At 52.1% G+C, this 18,466-nt stretch overlaps 1 protein-coding gene across 4 annotated transcripts in view; it reads left to right on the top strand.

Annotated features, from left to right (window-relative positions):
- Positions 1–8,000: 8,000 nt before the first annotated feature.
- The window catches only part of KCNG2 (potassium voltage-gated channel modifier subfamily G member 2), a 35,179-nt gene continuing 24,713 nt past the window's right edge, over positions 8,001–18,466 (top strand). Inside the window, exon 1 of one of the 4 annotated variants that reach the window (XM_080682911.1) lies at positions 8,001–8,132. The gene's annotated coding sequence lies outside the window, so the exon portion shown is untranslated. Of the gene's footprint in view, positions 8,133–8,508; positions 8,640–18,466 lie in introns of those variants that run through there. The other 3 variants (XM_080682912.1, XM_080682913.1, XM_080682914.1) reach the window with 3 other exon arrangements.

Here is an 18,466-nt window from a genome sequence, read left to right as displayed (position 1 = left end):
GAGAAGGTGATCCGGGAAAGCTCCCGGGCCAGTGAGAAGAAAGTATTTCACAGGGATGGGAGATCCAGTTGCTGGCTCCTGCCCTTGTGGACCAAGATGGTGGATTTGGGATGAGATGTGACGTCTGAGTAAGACGATTCAGCTGGTGATAAGAATTCAGCTGTCGATTTCAGTACCCGCAAACAGTGCATGGCCTCGTGTCCCGTCTGCCCTGAGATGAGCATGTGTTGTCTGAGAGCTGTGGCCTGAATGCATCCCAACACATGCTCCCTCTACAGCAGCCACGCCACTCTCCCGGGGCCTCAGCGCTGACTCTGTGCTGGTATAAGTGTGGGCTCAGCTCTGGACGCTGAGCACCAGAGGGAGGACTCAAGACGATTAATCCTCCGTGTGCACAGATGAGGGAGATCCTGGCAGACACCGCTTATGGAAAACTGCTGACAGGATTGGAATAATTTAGCCTGGAGAAGGGAGCAGACAGGCTGCATTCATTACCCAAACACCCTGTTTTTAGCTCCACAACTCCCACTGTAAAAGTCTGGGACTTCGTGGAGGATGGGGCAGTTCACTGTTGGGGGGTCGTTATTTGGCAGCATCCTGGTCCCACCCATGAGATGCCAGTGCCTCCCATAAGCAGCCCCACCTCTGTCCCAGCAAATGACTGCCAAATACAAGACCCTCCAGTAGTGATCCACCCAAATGCCAGGGAGCCGAGATGGAGACCTGGTGTCTGCTTTCCCTCCCTGGCAGCACCTTGGCGTCTCTGCGCTCTTGGGTTTTTCTAGTTGTGCTTGGTCTCAGTGTGGACTTTGGTGGCAGTGATGGGACAGGTGGAGGTTCAAAGACATGATGAGATGGCTTCCCAAGTCCAGGGAGAGAGAAAATGGCCAGGAACAGTTTCAGGACATTTTCATTTATCTGAAGAAAAAGGACTTCGTGGAAACACCACACGAAAGGCAGCAGGTGACCACAGATGGAACTGCCTGCATTGCCTGGACCAGGAGTATCCACACGCCTGCTCCAGCCGACCGCCTGCTTCAGCCGACCACTGGCCTCAGACACAGGCGGCCCCCACCTGCACACCCCCATCAGAGCCAATGTGACTGTCCAAGTGCGGAAGCAAAGCAGAACCCTGAGTCCTCAGCCACCCACCAACGGGGGAGTCGAGTTTTACAGCTGATGAGTCCAGGGGCTGTAGGTCACGCACGTGCACGGTGAGGGTGGCACGCATGGAGAGATGGACAAACAGCAGAGAGTACATGTGGTTGCAGAGCTCGGGCCACACCCGGGAGGCTGAGGTCTCAGGTCCAGGACAGCGTGAGTAGAGCTCTTTGGCAGAAAGAACTGATAAGTCATGTCCTGTCCCCACCTGGCTCAGGGAGCGCCGCCCCCACGAGGAGGCCCTGCAGGGACGTCCCTGGCACCCCTGTCCCCACACTGTCCTCTTCCTCATCTTGTCCTCAATCTTCCAAGTCAGGGTGACCATACGCCTTCCAGTCTCTGGCTCAGACGTGCTCTGTGTCCGAGGAAAGGAGCCGCCCGCAGTGAGTCCTGAGCCTGGCTGGCAGGCAGCCGCGTGGGGAGCCGTGTGCGTCGTGGCAGATGCCAGCAGGACGGCCACAGATTGAAGTGTTGTCAGAACTCCGGGAACGCCTTGTAATTAAAATCAGGCCTTGGGGGCTGTGAATGTTATTCCTCAGCAAAGAAAAACCAAAGCTGACATGTGGAGCACGAAGCTCACGCCCACGTGAGCGCCTTGGCGGAAGCCCTGGGCGCCCTTCACTAATGCAATAATGACAGACCTGGCAGACCTAAGGCAGAGGCCTCATGCGGCCCCCCACTTTTTTCCCCTCCCCCCCCATGCTGTAAGGTTAAGACTGAGCAAGGGAACCGTCAGGAAGGGTGCAAAGTGAAAATTTATCCAGGGAAAATTCTAACAAAAGGGCATTTCCACCTAAAATACTACCCATTTGTACAAGCAATAGTCTTGCTGTTTATTTGGGGAGATGGAGCCTGTTTTTTAAAAGGTAAGGACAAGAATAATGACACTAAGTGAGATATGACTGGCATGGCCAGGTTACAGTCAGTCGTGTGAAGGAGGGAGCCAGAGTAGCAAGCAAAGACCATGGACCTCTGCACGGTGGTGGACTGCAGGAGAGCGAGCACTGACAGCAGCATTTGTAGGCATGCACACTGTCACATACTGAAGATTTCTGCCTTTGTTGTGTGCAAGGGACGATAGCCTCTCTCTGTGTCTTTGTCTTTTTCTCACTACTGTCTCCTGCCTCTGTGATCTGAACCACCCATTTTTTTTTCTTTTTGTTAATCTTCACCCAAGGATATTTTTCCATTGATATTTTTTTAAGAGGGAGTGGAAGGAAGGCGGAGAGAGAGAGAGAAACATCAATGTGAGAGAGATGCATTGATTGGTTGCCTCTGGGACTAGGGGTCAAGCCTGCAACCAAGGTGCATGCCCTTGACTGGAATTCAACCCACGACCCTTCAGTCCGCAGGTTCTATCCACTGAGCCAAACCAGCTAGGTCTGAGCCACCCTTTTTCTGTGGAGACTGAAGTGGGGGTGGGGGGTGGGGTGGCTCGTGTTTGGGGAGGAAGAACTTAAAGCTCACTTAAAGGCTGAGCGGGGACGGATGAGCCGTCCGCCATCTGTCTAAGGCTGTTCAGCCTCTCCCATCTTGGGTTTTCTGCTTAATCACCCCCAGGTTTGGATGCTGGTGGAGCCAACTGCATGGGGCGTTTTCTCCTCCAATGCGCTTCCCAGCCTCTCGAGAGCAGCAGGTTTGACGCGTCCTTTAGGTGGGGGCGCCCAGCACGCCAGGCACCGGATGGGAGCCTACTTGTCAGTGTGAACACATGTGACTGAACTGAATAGAGGCAAGTGATCCGTCCCCAAGACGACAGCTGAAGGTCCCATGCTATTCACAAAGGCAAGAGAAATGTGTCTCTTCAGAATGTCGTTGGTGCCAAATAATTCAGAAGGAAAACAAGGCCCAGTCATCCAAAGCCTTGCTCAGTATGAAGCAATTCGATTAATTTAAAATGTTGCATCTGATTTGAGATCCTGAGAAGCACGACACAAGCAAAATCGAATGTTAAATTCATAAGCACAGAATCCGCAGGGGTAGTAAAAGATGCGAATGTTCCGCTGACGAGTTAATTAAGTGATAAGAGGCACTGCTGAAGAAATCCCCCGCTGCTTATTAGATCAGGACGTAAGAACAAAGCAATACTGAGAAGTGCTATGTAGATTGCCCACTAGGGCATGGACTCTGAGTGCTCATTGGCCTCGGCCGCATGCACCGGGTGCTGGCCAGGAAGATGGAAGGATGTGGGTGCGGAAGGTGGGCCTCACGCACTGGGGGTATGAAATGCGATTGTGACACCCCTCCCTTGCCAACAGCTGCAAGAGAACTCACCAGGAGTGCTTTTAATCAGAGCTCACCTGAAATCTCTCCATTTGAACGCACAGTGTGCACAGACTCACTGCACACCTGTTTCCTGAGCGGGCACCGTCCTCTTTTGCAGCAACCACAGGCACGAGGCAAAGGCCCAGAGCGAGCTGTGCTCTGCCAGGAGCGGGTGTAGCAGCCAGGAAGACGACCGAAATAAAAGCGTCTGCACTTGAGTGACTGCTTCCCTATTTGAAGTTCAAAATACGATGAGGAAACAGAATAACAGACATGTGGGCCTAGGGAACGAAGGGCAGAGGATGAAAAGTAGTGAGCTTTTTCAGGAGGAAATTAGAGAAAGCTCAGACGGAGTGGTCGCCTTTGTAATGAGAGGTGTTTGATCCATCAAAGTGGATGGCAGAGCAGACGAGAACAACTCAGACGAGAGGGACCGATGGACATCTGAGGGACCGCAAAGTGACCTGAAGACAGAAAATGCTGCGAGCCTCCAAGAGAAAGGAAACGGAGGAGAGAAACGCAGGAAGGTGCTGTTCCCAGGAGCGGCTGGGGAAGCCGCGGAGAAGGGGTGTGATGCGTGGGAAGGACCCATGGAAGAGGAGAGAGGCTGGCGGGCCAGCACATGCAGAGAGGGCCGGTGACAGAGCCGGAAGTGACTCCTCCGTGAAGAAGAAGAAAGAACAAACAAGAGAGCTAAGATCCAGGCAGGGAGACGAACGAAAGGAAGCACGTGTCCGAAGGGCTGAGGAGTCAGGAGCTGAGTCTGTGGGGACCCTGAGAGCATTGCCCCTGGGGGAGAGGAAGCCTGTTCCTGCCCGCTCTGAAGTCAATTAGCAAGCCCAGAGGAGACAGGTGGACAGAAGTCGGTCCGAGTTGCAGAGACTGGGGAGGACTGGGAGTGATAAAGGGCTCAGGGCTGCTTTATGGAGTGGTGAATGTTCTTTAACCTATTGTGGTGATGGCGGTACAACTCGGAACATCCTAAAACTCACTAACCTGCACAGGTGAAATGGATAAGCGGTATGGTGTCTGAATTCCCTCTCATTAAAGCTATCACACACAAAAAAACAGAGAGAATGTGTCATCTTGTTTTGAAATTCAGCCAAGAAATGAAAATCATAGTTCAATATTGAGAAGAAAATTACTAATTTGGAAAACATTGGTAAAGGAAGTGATTAGACATCTGCGTAGTAACTGTGTCTGTCCTCTTCCTTGCTTGCACACCCTCGGTGAATGCTCACAGACACACACTTACTGGTAGGTGCCGGACGAGGAAGCAAAGCATAGCCTGCCCTGCACCAGGCCGGGCCACTGACACACCAGCACCAACATGTCACTGTGGTCAGGACAGTGGGTCAAGATACACCCGAAAGGGCCCAGCTGGCATGGCTCAGTGATTGAGCATCGACCTATGAACCAGGAGGTCACTGTTCGATTCCCAGTCAGGGCATATGCCTGGGTTGTGGGCTTAATCCCCAGTAGGGGACATGTAGGAGGCAGCCAATCAATGATTCTCTCTCATCATTGATGTTTCTATCTCTCTCTCCCTTTCCCTTCCTCTCTGAAATAAATAAATATAGATAGATACAGATATAGATATAGATATAGATATAGATATAGATACACACACTACACCTGTAAGGTGTTCAAGGCAGAGCATATTATAATAGTGAAAATTGGAGAAAATGTGTCAAATAATAGTTTCAGTAACTAGCCATAGGACAGAATTCTATGCAATCATTTAAAATTATGTTGGAGCCTGGAAAATGTTGAAAATGTTCACTTCTTGTTAAGTGATAAAAATCCAGTATATAGTATGATGGTATTTTTGTACATAAATAACCAAAAACATATTTTTATGTTAAAAAAAAAACCATGGGGTGGACTGGAAGGGGTCAGTGGGGGGAAAGGGGCACATATGTAATACTTCCAACAAAAAAGATTTTTTAAAAATAAACAATAAAAAGACCAAAGTGTTTGGTACCAAAACAGTAACAGTGAAAAAGTTTGAATGATGGAAATGGGAGATAGAGGGAGTTTCTTATTTTCTCCTTTGTATTTTTCACAGGAAGCTTACTAATTTTTCACAATGACCATTTATTACATACAGAAAACATTGTGTAAGTGTTTGCTCCTATCCTAAAATAGAAGCTACATACAGTGCAGCTGCAGCCACCAGACACGGATTTAACACCATTTAGAAGAAGCAATAAAGAGTCTCCTGGGAGTGACGAATGCCATCTTCTGCAATCTTGTCCCCGGGTTGCCCTCTCCCTGTGACCTGGCCTGGGATCCCAGGACACATGGCTGCCAGGCCCTCAGCATTAGCCCCTTACTGACGCCATGTAACTGTGATATCAACAACAATCAGAAATGTTGAGTAAAACATTCAGAAGTCCAGAAATGCAGCAACCAAAGTTGCAAAGGGGGCAGTAAGACGCACCTAGTGAGGGGAAATAAGAGGTTTAGAGAGACGAGGAATGCACACAGATACAAAGAGTAATTTAAAAGGATGTGCACGCAGGGCCCATCCATCACCGAGACACTGGGCGTGTGTGCCCTTGGTTATGGGTTAGGGTTATATGAATGCCGACAGCATCATCTGCAGGGACCAGGGTGAGCCCTTGGGTGGGAAGCTGGACTGGGTGACCTCTCCAAGAGTCACCTGAGTTCAATATTTCAAAACTCCTTGTTTTGCAGACATGTTCAGTCATTCCTGAAACATTCTAGATCATTACTGTTTTGTAAGCACCTAAAATAACTATGGTATTTGGTTTGTTTACTATGAGCCAAATGTGTCCTAGTATTAACTCACTGCATTATGAAAACAAACAGTGAAGTGGGTTCTACTATTATTCCCATTTTATAGACTAGGAGACCGAAGCACAGAGAGGTTAAGGAGACACAAAACTTCAGTAATGGCCCAGGATTTGCCCCCGTCGGGGCCAACAGGGTTACACCACACTGTTTCAGAAAGAAAGGGCTGAATATTAGTCCAATGCTACAAAAAAGTCATGAAACAGATCCCATTGGCTGTCTTTTTGGGAGGGTGAAGGGGTAACACTGGTGGACTTCCCAGTTCAGACGCCTGATTGGATATATTCGATTTCAGAAAGGCCTTTTGATTGTCTCCATGGACACCTCTGAGACAAAATGGAAAATGTGAGTTGCTAGAGCAGCCGGACAGAGACAGACCATCTGGCCCAAGGCAGGTTGATGGATAGTCAACACTAATCCGAGGAGAGCGCCACCCCGGCCCCAGGAGTGGCCTTTCTTTGAGAACACCGGCTTTATGGATGACTTAGATTGACAGGTGGTTCAACGGCTCCAGGTGAGAAAGCACTGCTAGGTTGCATGGTAGGATTAAGATTCTGAAACTCCTGACAGGCTCACCAAAAATCGAATAGGAACAATATGATCCTTTTAACCAATGTCACACCAATAAATTTAATTTTAAAAATAAATAATAAAATACAAAAATATTTGAATAGGAACAAACTGTAATATACTGCACCTAGAGTTTAAAGAACCAAATAACTGAAAATTATAGATCAGGAAAAACCTAAAAGCAACTGCACGAGTAGAGACAGTGATCTCCAGATTTTTTGGTGACGAAAAAGCCAGGATTTATGGAAAATGTGATATGGTGCCAGACTGGGGGTTGATGGATGGACTGGGTCCATTCTGCATGGTCACAGCAACCCAGGGACTTGATTCAGGGTACAGGGACTGCAAGAGGCAGCCAGGATGGAGTTAGCTCTGGAAATTTCCTCCCGGGAGAACAGTCAGGGACTGGGGACTGTTTAGCGGAGAAATCATGCACACCCAACCTAGGTAAATAAAGCTACGGTGACTGGGCACCCACTGTGCCAGCCACTGCTGAGCGCTTTCCCTGGAGTGTCTTGCTCGCTTGCGTGTGTGTCAGCGAGCGATCCTCCGGGTGGAGGGCTTCTGTGTTGAAGGGAATCTCCCCTAGTCCCCGGGCACCTACCTATATGTCCACTGGGCGGTGGCACATGGGACAGACACTACCCAGAAACGCCCCCAGGGAGGTGGCCTTTTAGGGCCGGGATGGCCAGGCCTCTCTAGCTCTAAATTCAATTAGTGTTTCTATGGAGAAAGCGGTCTTTCCGGGCCTGGGTGTTCAGGCTCAAGCTGCAGAGAACATTTCCTTCTGGTAAATGAAATGAGCGAGCTTGGTCATCGGGATCCACCCGGCAGCGCTGGCCCAAGCAGGCTCCTCTGGTGGCGGCAGCGTCTCCAGACCCTCCAGCGGACTCCCCAGGGCCCTGGGGCAGCGCCACGTGGAGAGCCCTCCGCTGCCCTTTCCCCAGGGTTGCTCAGCCGTGTGAGAGGAGGCTCTGTGCCCCCCACGCCACTGAGTGTGGGAGCGCGTGTGCCTGGCGCGTTGGTGGGCGCGGTGCGCCCCGGGCGTTCGCTCCCAGTGGACGCGGCGGTGGACTCTTGGACTCGTGGACTCCTGGCAGCCGCGCCGGGGTCCTCTGGCCCTCGCAACCCGCGGCCGGGCGCGAGGGGGCGCCGCGCCACCGCAGCGGAGTGGATCACCGAGGCCGGGCCGGGCCGGGGGCGGCGCGCGGGGCGGTGCCGGACTCCGGGGGCAGCGGGCTCTGGAGACGCCGCGCTCCGCCCCGTAGAGGCCGCCGGCCGGGCTAGCCGAGCGGCAGCCCGCGGAGTCTGGTCCTGAGGTAAAGTTGCGCGCGCGATGGGGCCGGGGGTCTACACCGGAGGGTCCTGGGGCCGGAGCAGGGTCAGAGGCGGGGAGGGTCTACACCGCAGGGTCCCGGGAGGGGGGGGGGTGAAGCGTGGGCTGTGGAAGTGGTCGGGGGTCTACACCGCAGGGTCCGGGTTTGAGCAGAGGGGGTGGTGGGGGAGGAGGCTCAGGCACCTGTCCCAAGAGCGATGGTCAGGCGCCGCAGTTCTACCGGGCTGTGCGGTAGGGTGGGGGCAAGAAGATTGGGGAGAGACATTAGAAGAGCCTTCCTCCCCCCTCCAACCCCCAACCCCCAACCCCCTCCACCCCGGTCACTGGAGCTGGGGTTGGGGCTGTGCTGGGCGCCGCCCCCAAGCAGCCGCGTCAGCGAGGCGCGGGCTCCGGCCACTCCGTGCGCTTTCATGGAGGTCCCAGCGTCCGCGGCTCCAGACCGGTTCCTGCAGCCGCCCCGTCGGTCCGCGTCGGATCTGCCTAAGCCCAGGTGAGAGCACGGACAGGAGGGGCAAAGCGGCGTCTGCGACGTGGGGTAGGGGACCTGGGGGGAAGGTCGGTGGGGGGTACCCGCGTGGGCTCTCCAGGCGCGCGTCCTGGCTGGGTTGGTGGGCGCACCGGCTCCGCGAAGAGGAGGCGGAACGTGGGCGAGTCCTCCGCGCGCTGGGGCCGGCTCCTCACCGATTCCTGCCGCCCCTGTGGTAGTGAACGTCGCCCCCATGCGTACACACGCACACACGCGCGTGCACACACATACACATGCACACACGCGCACACGCGCAAGGCGCCCTCCCAGCCCTGCCTTCTCTGGCCAGGGTGCGGACCTGAATTAGGCTGAGGGAACCGCGAATTCTACAAACTCGCAGCCTGAGCCTGGCCGGCCAAGAAAGAGTAGGGGCTTCCACACTGGCCCGCCGAGCCGGTGCTGGGGCTGCGGGCGCAGAGAACAGACCAGGCTTCGGACAGTGGCCCCCGGGGGCGAGGAGGGCGAGGCTGAGTAGGTCTCAGATCTTGGCACGATGGCAGGGACAACGGGCAGGGTGAGTTGGGCTCTCTCTGCACCCCTGAAACTCCTCCAAGCCCGCATAATTTCCGGGGATCCGTGGCATCTGTGCACCCCCAAGTGTTTGTGCTCCAGTGGTTTCGGGGTAACTTGTGCAGCCCCCTCCCAGCCTGCCTCGGTTCAGCAGGTTCAGTTTCTGGTTCTGGCTTCTGGCTCTTGGAGCAGGGCCACGGTCGTGGACTGTGACTCCCTTTTCACGTCTTTGTCACGTCTGTCAAAACCACAGCCCAGAGTCAGTTTGGGTTGGGTGGGTTCCACTTGATCTTTACAGAAATCCTCTTCCCCCCGGAGCCTCCTTTCTCCTTCCTGGGGCTGCAAACCCCTGCTTCCTGCGGCCTGTGCTCAAGGCCAGTGTTTGGAGCAGGTGGCTGTGAGTGGATTTTGACGCTGTTGCTGTATCCAGATGACTTTCTGGGAGGTGGCCTCAGAGGAGCCCCAAGTGCCCGCATGCTGGTTTCCTCCTCAGCCCTGCTCAGGGGCAGCTGCTAAAGGGGGATGTCCCGTAAGTGAGCTCCCCAAGGTCATCCTGTCTACCGGGACATGGAAGCATGCAGACCAAGCCGAGTTTTCATTTCTGCTGAGAAATGTAGGCTAGGTCCCACAGACTCCAGGCAGGTTTAAGCAAAAGGAAGCCCCCCGCCCCCCCCCCCCCGCCATCTCCAGGATGTGCAGCATATACAGCGGGCCTCCAAGGCTCCACTTCATTCATAATTCCCTCTCAGTCGATGGGCGGAATCGCTCTGGTTTCTCTTAAACCGTGGATTTTGGAGGCATTGCGCGCCGCATTGGGGGGTGAAGTCCACTTGGCTGCGGGTGCTGGGTGCAGACCAGTGCACACACTCGGGATTATACAGTGTTGCCAAGGAAAGACGGTTATATCTGCACCTTAAGTAGGGACACATTGTGAGAACAACTTTCAGATTCTTTCTGAGGCCAGTGCCAAATAGTGTTCTGATTCCTCTTCAATTTCTATATTCCATTTTGCAGTAGTTTTTTTTATACCTTGAGATTTCCATAATTTAAGAAAAAAAATGGGTGTTTTTGTAGCACGGAGGGAAAAGAGGGAAGCAAGTTCTTAGCTGGTACGGAGCGGGAGGCTGTGCAGTTTTTCTTTTCAATGCCTGGCACAGAGTCCCGCGCAAGCCAGATGCTCAGAAATATGTACTGGTGGATTAATTGACTTATAACAAAGAGTTCCTACCCAGTGTGTGGCTTGCACTGCATTACCATAATTACAGGTGTGCGTGCCGTAATTAATAGGTCGGACAGAGCATATAGGTGGATAGGAAATGACAAAATATTGGGTTTCCAGGCAGGTGGGTCTGAGCCTCTCGGGCGTTTTGGCAGCCTGGGCTGTGCAGCCTGGTCCTCTTCCTGTCCGGCGTTTGGCTGCTCTTCTGAGGAAGCTCCTCTTACTCAGGCACCAGGAGGGCAGGACCACTGCGGGCGAGAGTGGTGCGGTGGGAGGATGTTCTGGCTTCTGCAGATTTCGGATGTGTGGGGGCGACAGGGAAGGGGGGTGCAGGAGGCAGCGCCAGGGTGTGTGGGTGCTGAGGGTCAGAATGAACGGAAGGGGCGCCCAAGAACTGTGTGATGAGGACAATAGGGGTCTCGGGGGTCTGAGAAGAATGGCACACATGTCTGAACATCTGAATGCATGTACTGATGGCAGTTTCATGGGGGATAGGAACAATTTAGGGCCCCACTGCTGCGAGATCTCTCACCATCACATTGCACACCTCATCACCAGCTTAGGGTACCAAGCCAGCTTAGGGTACCAAGGGACAGCCTCTGGAGCTGGTTGCGGATGTGGGCACTTGGTCCACGTGGCTGGCTGAATGGTACCTGCCTTTCAACTGTGATCTGCACACCACGGTGAGGGCCACTCAGGGTTCACCTGGGCCACATCACCTTTGCCACCCGGCACTTTCCTGAGAGCTTCAGCGGTTCTCTCAAAGTGAGCTGAAGTGAAGCAGAGAGAGACAGGCAGCCCCAGTGGCTCTTCAGCCCCCTCCTCTGGGATCTCACCTGCGTGTGCCTGCAGCCCTCCTTGGCCTCCCTTTACCCAGCTGGTTTGTTTGTAAGAACAAACCTAAATCAGAAACTTTGAGGAGCAACCAAACCAAATGCCAGGTGAAAACAGAAGCCACGGGGTCCACTCAGTCAAGAAGTTCTAGGAGGAATTCATACACAGCCCAGCCCTGGCTGGTGTGGCTCAGTTGGTTGAGCGTTGTCCCAGGCACCAAGAGATTGCAGGTTCAATTCCCAGTCAGGGCACATGCTCGGGTTTCGGGCTCAAACCCCAGTAGGGGGGTGCAGGAGGCAGCTGATCAATGTTTCTCTCTCGCTCTTAAACGTTGGTTCCCAATGTGGGGCACATGCCCCACAGGGGGACAATTTTATTTTTAAGGGGGGCAATTTGAGAATGAGTTATTAACTGAATTTTTTGCATTTCTTATGGTTCTAGGGGCTTCATATATAGTACATAAATATATATTTTGACATATTTATGCATTTCAGTTCTCTGTTATATGTTCTGAAACTTTATTTGCTATTTTTATTTTTTTTTTTTAAATATATTTTATTGATTTTTTACAGAGAGGAAGGAAGAGGGATAGAGAGTTAGAAACATCGATGAGAGAGAAACATCGATCAGCTGCCTCTTGCACACCTCCTACTGGGGATGTGCCCGCAACCAAGTTACGTGCCCTTGACCGGAATCGAACCTGGGAACCTTTCAGTCCGCAGGCCGACGCTCTATCCACTGAGCCAAACCGGTTTTGGCTATTTGCTATTTTTAAATATCACTTCATAGTATTATTATTTTTAACAATTTCTTAGTGATTTCTTCCTCAGTACTTCAACTGTCCCTTCGTTCTTTTATTTTTCTCTTTCATGGATGCCATGATCTTTGGAAGCTTGTTTAGACCAAGTTAATGGCCTTTTAGGCTTCCTCCGTGTGAATAGGAGTTCACTTTTTGAATAATAAGAATCACATGTCACAGGATGGGCATCAGAATTTTAGAGATGCTTAGGTGGGGCATGGCCAAAAATAAGTTGGAAACCACTGCTCTAAAATCAGTTTTAAAAAATACACATAAATGGTCCAGCTCAGCCTCTCCATGTGATGGGTGAGGTCAGACTGACCAGCGATACACAAACTGGGGGCCTTGTTGTTAATGTGCCCTCGGAGCCAATGAGTGTGTTCCTGTGAGGCAGGTGTGAATGTCCTGGGCCCCATGAGACATGGGCCGCTCTGTTGCCGCACATCCGTTAATTCCTCCTGAGTAGGACGAGGACTGACTGCCACCCCAGACCTCTGACTTGCAGAGGATAAACCTGAAAAAAAACAAGTCAGGGATACATTAGTTCTAAATGCAACCACCCAAGATTTTTATTGGATTGTGTGTTCAGAAAAAGACTAATTGAAGTGTGATGTACAAATGGTTCAGAAGACTTCTGTGTCACTTTATTAAATTAATGCAGAAAGACCCTGACAATTCACAGAGCAAAACTGTACAGGCCAAGGGCTCACTGGCCCACTCCCAGCACTGCTCTGAGGTCCCCTGTGCTCTGTGGGCGGGGGAAGGGAGGGTCCCTGTGCTCTGCTTCCTCCACTTCTCCTCCTGGAAACCAGGGCATCTCTTGACTTAGGGGTACCTCCCCTTGCCTCACTGGCACACCCTCCAGGCCACTCCTCCTCTGTCCCCAACCTGGGCTCAGCCCCACAGGACAACCGGGCTAGGTGAGGACGGCCGCCTAGCGCAGGAGTGGACCAAGCCCCGGGCAGCATTCCCAGAATGCAGTGACCTTCCTGGATATTTTTAACCATCCCAGGTATTTAAACGGTGGCGTTCAAGTCTTATCTTAGACTCCAGGAGTACTAAGCACATGAAAATCAAAGGCTGGAACTGTGGGGCCAGCAGAGCCTCAAAACCCTCAGGCTAATCTGAACCCATGCAGCCGTTTCGGTTAAGTTCTAGCTTGAAGAGGTGCATTTATTCCTGTAAAGGAGTCGTTCCTGGCTCCGTTCTCTCTGGCCTGAGAAGGGTGTGGGCGACAGGGGGTCTGCCTCCAGCTGCCCAGGCTCCCGGGACCCCACTAAGTATGTGCAGAGGCACTCAGATCGCCTTCCCTCTGAGTTCAGCTTAGCGAGATCTAGAAATTTCCAAGAGAACTTAGTCTTGCCTCCAGCCCCTGTGGCAGAATCCAAGTGTGTGCTCTGCTGAGCCGCAGCCTTCCTGCCCAGCAGATTCTGGTCATCTCCTTGGATTTACGGGGGTCAAAGGAAGCTGGTAACAGCCAGGAAGAGAATTCCCCTCCTGTTTTCTTTCTTTTTTGGGTGTCGGGGGAAGTGTCTCTGGAGAATAACAGGAAAAAGAGTGCAGGACAAGTTTTACATCTGGATATCTCATTTCACACCGTAGCAATTAATGCAACGGGCTGAAATGCTTAGGTGAAATAAAATGCATTACAATTACTGCCCGTTATCCGGATTAGCTGCTTAGTCACAGGACGGAGCCATCTCGCATGAGCCTCGGTGAAGTGGGATTTGATGTCACTCATCTCCTTTCTGGAGTGTTTAGCTGGTTCACAGTTGCTTCGAGAAAATGACAGTTTCTGACTGTGCACAAATTTCCTTGAAATTGTTTCCACTAAAAGAAAAAAAAATACATCTTTTAGATGAGGAATGATAGGAAATATATATCCTTGGCTTCTTTAATACGCAGCAAATTAGAAGTAGAAAATTCGAGAGTCTCGGGAAATGCAGACGTGTGGGAGCCGGCGGGCAACACGCAGGACAAACAACTTGGGTTTTCTCTCTGGGAAACCTGACGTGTTGTTTTTCTGAGAAACCTGTAACGATGGGGGGCTTCCTCGGGGCTCCTTCCTGCCAGGAAACATGGGTCCCTGTGTGAGCTGTGAGGAGACTGTCACAGCAAGGGAATGTGCCAGCGAAAAACAGCGCCCAGCCCCAGGGACACGTGGAAAGAGAGTGTGTCATGTTTTCCAGATGCAACAGCTGTGGTTTTAACCAGCGGTGCTAGCTTGTCCTCTGTATAAGAGAAGTGCCTTTCATCACAGGAGACTTGGAAATATCAATTAAGGAAAAGCATATGTGTGTTTTTTTAATCTTGTGCAGTGCTATGTGCCAAGGTAATGGATCCTAATTTTTCGTGGTATTTCCTTCTGTCTCTTTCAGTGTTTTTTTTGTTGTTGTTGTTCATCCTCATCTGAGAATATTTTTTCTACTGATTTTTAGAGAGAGGGAGGGAGGGAGGGAGGGAGGGAGGGAGGGAGGGAGGGAGGGAGGTGTGTGGGGGCGGGGGAGAGATGCGAGAGAGATACATCAGTTAGTTGCCTCCTGCATTCGTCCCAACTGGGCCTGCAACCCAGGCATGTGCCCTTGACTGGGATCGAACCTGAGACCCTTCGGTGTGAGAGCTGATGCTCTAACCACTGTCAATGTTTATATACAAATTACACACAGGTTTGCATACACATACACTCTAATGCCATCCAATCAGACAGTGCACTCCCCAAACTCTCCCCATTGTTGGTCTTGCTAAGCCTGTTTTACTGATGACTTCATGGGAGGGAGCAGAGAGCAGGACTTTGGAAATGGAGACTGCAGAGCTGAGTGTGAGCTCTGCCCCGGGACAGCTCCCTGCCTCCCTGATGTGGGTGCCCTTCCTCCCGCACCCACCCTGTCCATCTCCCCCCACCCTGTGCCCTGGCCCAGCAAGTCAAACTACGCACAGACCAGCATTGATGGTGGTTGTCAGTGGTGATGGGATTAAAGGTATTTTTTCCTTCTATTTTACTTTTTGTTGTACTGTCCAACTGTCCATTCTTCCCATGTGTTAGTTTTATAAACGAGACATTATTTTTTATGGCAATGGATTTCTAAGGCTCATTTAAGCAAATTAATGTAGAGAAGAATACGAAACATCCATACATTCGCTTCTGAGGTCTAACAGGATCCGACAGAAGTTCATGTCCGTCCTGGGAGGCCCTCCTCTGGTGCCCGGCTGCTGACGTAACTCGTGGGGTTTTTGCCGAATGGACACGTGCAGACTTCCTCTGTTGGTAGAGGCTGAATCTCAGGGGTTTGTATGATGATGCGTTTTGGCTGAATTAACCCACTGGTCCTGGTGAGACAGCTGTCTCCGTGGGGTGCGCTGTGGGGGCTCAGGGGACAGGTTTGGGGAGGACCAAAGTGCTGATAAGAAAGTCGAGGCAGAGCCCGCAGCTGTAGTCTGATGACCGGGATACTGGGAATCACTTACATTTATCCCGCACCTGAAAAGCTCTAGACCTCATTGGACACCCAGCTCAGACACATGAATGAGCTTGGGGCGGGGGGGGGCGGGGTGAAGTGCCCGAGACCTGAGAGACAGCGGAGCAGCTGCCCTGTGGGAACCAGGCGGGGCCTCCTACCTGCCCACTGGGTGGCCCTTCCTCCCTCTGCCGTGGGCCCAGCCGCGGGGCCCCAGGTCCGTGGCCTCTGCTCTCCTCTGTCGTGTGCTGTGCTCATTATTGCTTATCATGCCGATGGCGTGGGAACGAGACCTTCCGGTTATCCCAGTTCACTGTTTTCTTTCCAGAAGTAGCTGAAGGGCCCTTTAAAGTTGAGTTAAGCGGATGCTAATGCACGTGCACATGGTATGAACAATGTGTCATTTGCTCTTGCTCATGAACGTTAAATCGCCCGTAAAGACATTCTCCTGGGCCTGTGGAGAAGACGTTGGGAGGGGTGGCTGAGCTTGCGTGAAGCCGTGCACACCTCTGAGGGCACGTTGGGGGAGCGGGAGGTGGCCTGGGCTCTGTGGGGAGAAAGCCAGGACCACAGGACACGCTCACTAGTGCAGGAGTCGCTGGTTCTGCCCTCGAGCAAAGCAAATACCTATGCAGGCAGGTGGGCACTCCCAAGCTCCAGTGTTCGTCGGCTGTTTATGGCCTTAAAGCCATGTTGTCACATGCAGTTGTCACACACGCTGACACACATATCACAGTGTTCAAACGCAGTTGTCACGCATCTGTCACACGTAATTGTCACATGGCCATCACGGCTGTCACACAGGCCGTCACACGCGGTTGAATGGTCAGCAGGTGTTCAGTGGTGTCATGTCAGTGGTCACACTGAGCTCACTGAGACGTCTTGTTGTCTGTCGTCCCCTCAGCACTCCACTGACCCCACAGTGAACACAGGACAGCTGCCCACAGTCTCCCCGCCCAGGGCCCTGGGTCCCATCACCTTTCCCCACACATCTCCTCCACCTTGGCCCGGGAGACTCCTTCTTTTGTTCACAGTTTTGAACCTTTAAAGGGCCCGGGCCTGGGGAGGGTGCCATGAAGCTATGGGGGCAGGACAGTGGGTCCTCCCAGGAGAGAAGGTTGTGGGACAGAAGCAGGTCCCCACCTCACCTCCTTCCTGCGGTGCCTGCCCCGTGACCCTGCTGGCCACCACCCCGAAGGACAGACTGACCGTGAGTCAGTCAGAGGGGCGGGTCACTGGGCCGAGGACAGAGGCTCCGGGCTCATCCCAGCGGGAATTTAGTGTCTGCAAACCAGTTTGCTCTCCCACCCAGGAGCCACGTGACGGGCACCCTGAAAGAGGACTTGACAGCAGCTCTCTGTCATCCCCACGGAAGTGCAGGCGGAAACTGCAGGCGGGACCCATGGGTGAGGACGCCGCGGGTGAGGGGGTGCAGTGCGGCAGGAAGAGCGTCCTCCCCCACGATGCGGCCTTGGCGAGCGGCCGAGGCTGCTGCTCCCCCACCCCTCCTTCCCCCTCATCACCCTGAGCCAGGTCTCCGCGCTTTTCCTAACAAATATGCATTTCAAGTTAGAAACTATTTGAACTGAAGAGAAGATGTTCCTGAAACAAGTGATACAACTATTTATTTTTGGAACTCTGGCAGTTACAGTCAAATTATATAAAAATTAAATGATCCCCGGTTCACTCTAAGTAGATTGTCTCCCCAATGAACCCAAGTTCCTGCTGAGCTCCCACACAAGCTCAGCCTAACCGGAAGCTGCTCTTTCAAGACTGCGTTTCTTTCTGCCCAGACACATGGGATTGGTAAGAAGGGTCTCAAACTCCTGGACCCTCTGCATTCCCAAGCCCGTGTCCCCACCCCTGCTAGCGTCTCCTGACAGGGCGGACTCAGAGACGTGTGTTCACCAGAATGTAAAAGTAGCATTTTGTTGTCATGGTGGAAATAGTCTGCGTTCGGTTCCTAGGACTGTATGGAATGAAGGACGGCACTTCACAGGCAGGTCTCACCTGTCCTTACACAGGGACACGGGTCGCTCTCACTACCTGACTTCACAGATTTTTTACATTCCTTCTGTTTCAAAAGTTACATTTCTTTAATATAACCATGTGGTTACAAAAAGGAAAAGGAAAACATCTGAGTGACTGGAAAATCTTATCCTAGAATCCTGAGCCTTCTTGTTTACAAAGCAATATGTTACAGAGTATTACTGGCGCTGGTTTTAAAGGCGGCTGGTGTGTGGATACAAAAGTATCTCTTCTGTCCATCTGGGCTGCTGCTCAGAGAGCTGCCCCGTGTGGAAAGGGTTCAGGCTTCCTGCCAAAGAGGCTTCAACCAGCTCCCCTACGGCCGGTTGACATCAATTTGAATCTTGGAGCTTAATTCTCAGGATATTAAAGCCAATAAGGATTTAACACAAAGGTACATTTATCATACTGTCATTTCATGGAACTTCAGTCTCATTATATAAAAACTATACGATGTCATTTCCCCTCTAAAGTTAGAATAATTTTATTCTTTATAGATACTACAATTACTTGTATCTTTGTTTAAAAAAAATGGAGAGAAAAGCGTAACAAAAACATAGAAATTACCTAAAATGTCACTGCCCACACCTACTCCATCCGGAAGCTGCTTTAAACACCTGCCCGCCCACAGAGAGAAACAATGTGTACACACACAGTCACACGTCTGTGCTGTACTTGCTTTTTCTGTCAAGCACCACGTCACGGGCATCGTGCCCCAGACTTGAAGAGGACGCGCGCAGAAGACGCAGGCCCTGCGGGAGAAGCGGGGGATTTGTAAGGAAATCACCAGACCGATGGGTCTGCTCCCACCCAAGCCTGGCACAGCGCCGGGAGGGAGTGCCCTCGTGCCGGGAGCAGGAGTGTCAGGGATTCTGTTCTGTGGGTGAGTCAAGAACGCTGCAGTCAAATGGAAAGACGGTTTCCGCAGCAGGAGGTCTTCACGTGC

The sequence above is a fragment of the Plecotus auritus genome, assembly GCF_963455305.1.
Source record: "Plecotus auritus genome assembly, chromosome: 8".
Taxonomy (NCBI): domain Eukaryota; kingdom Metazoa; phylum Chordata; class Mammalia; order Chiroptera; family Vespertilionidae; genus Plecotus; species Plecotus auritus.
This window is presented reverse-complemented; position numbering and strand designations above follow the sequence as displayed.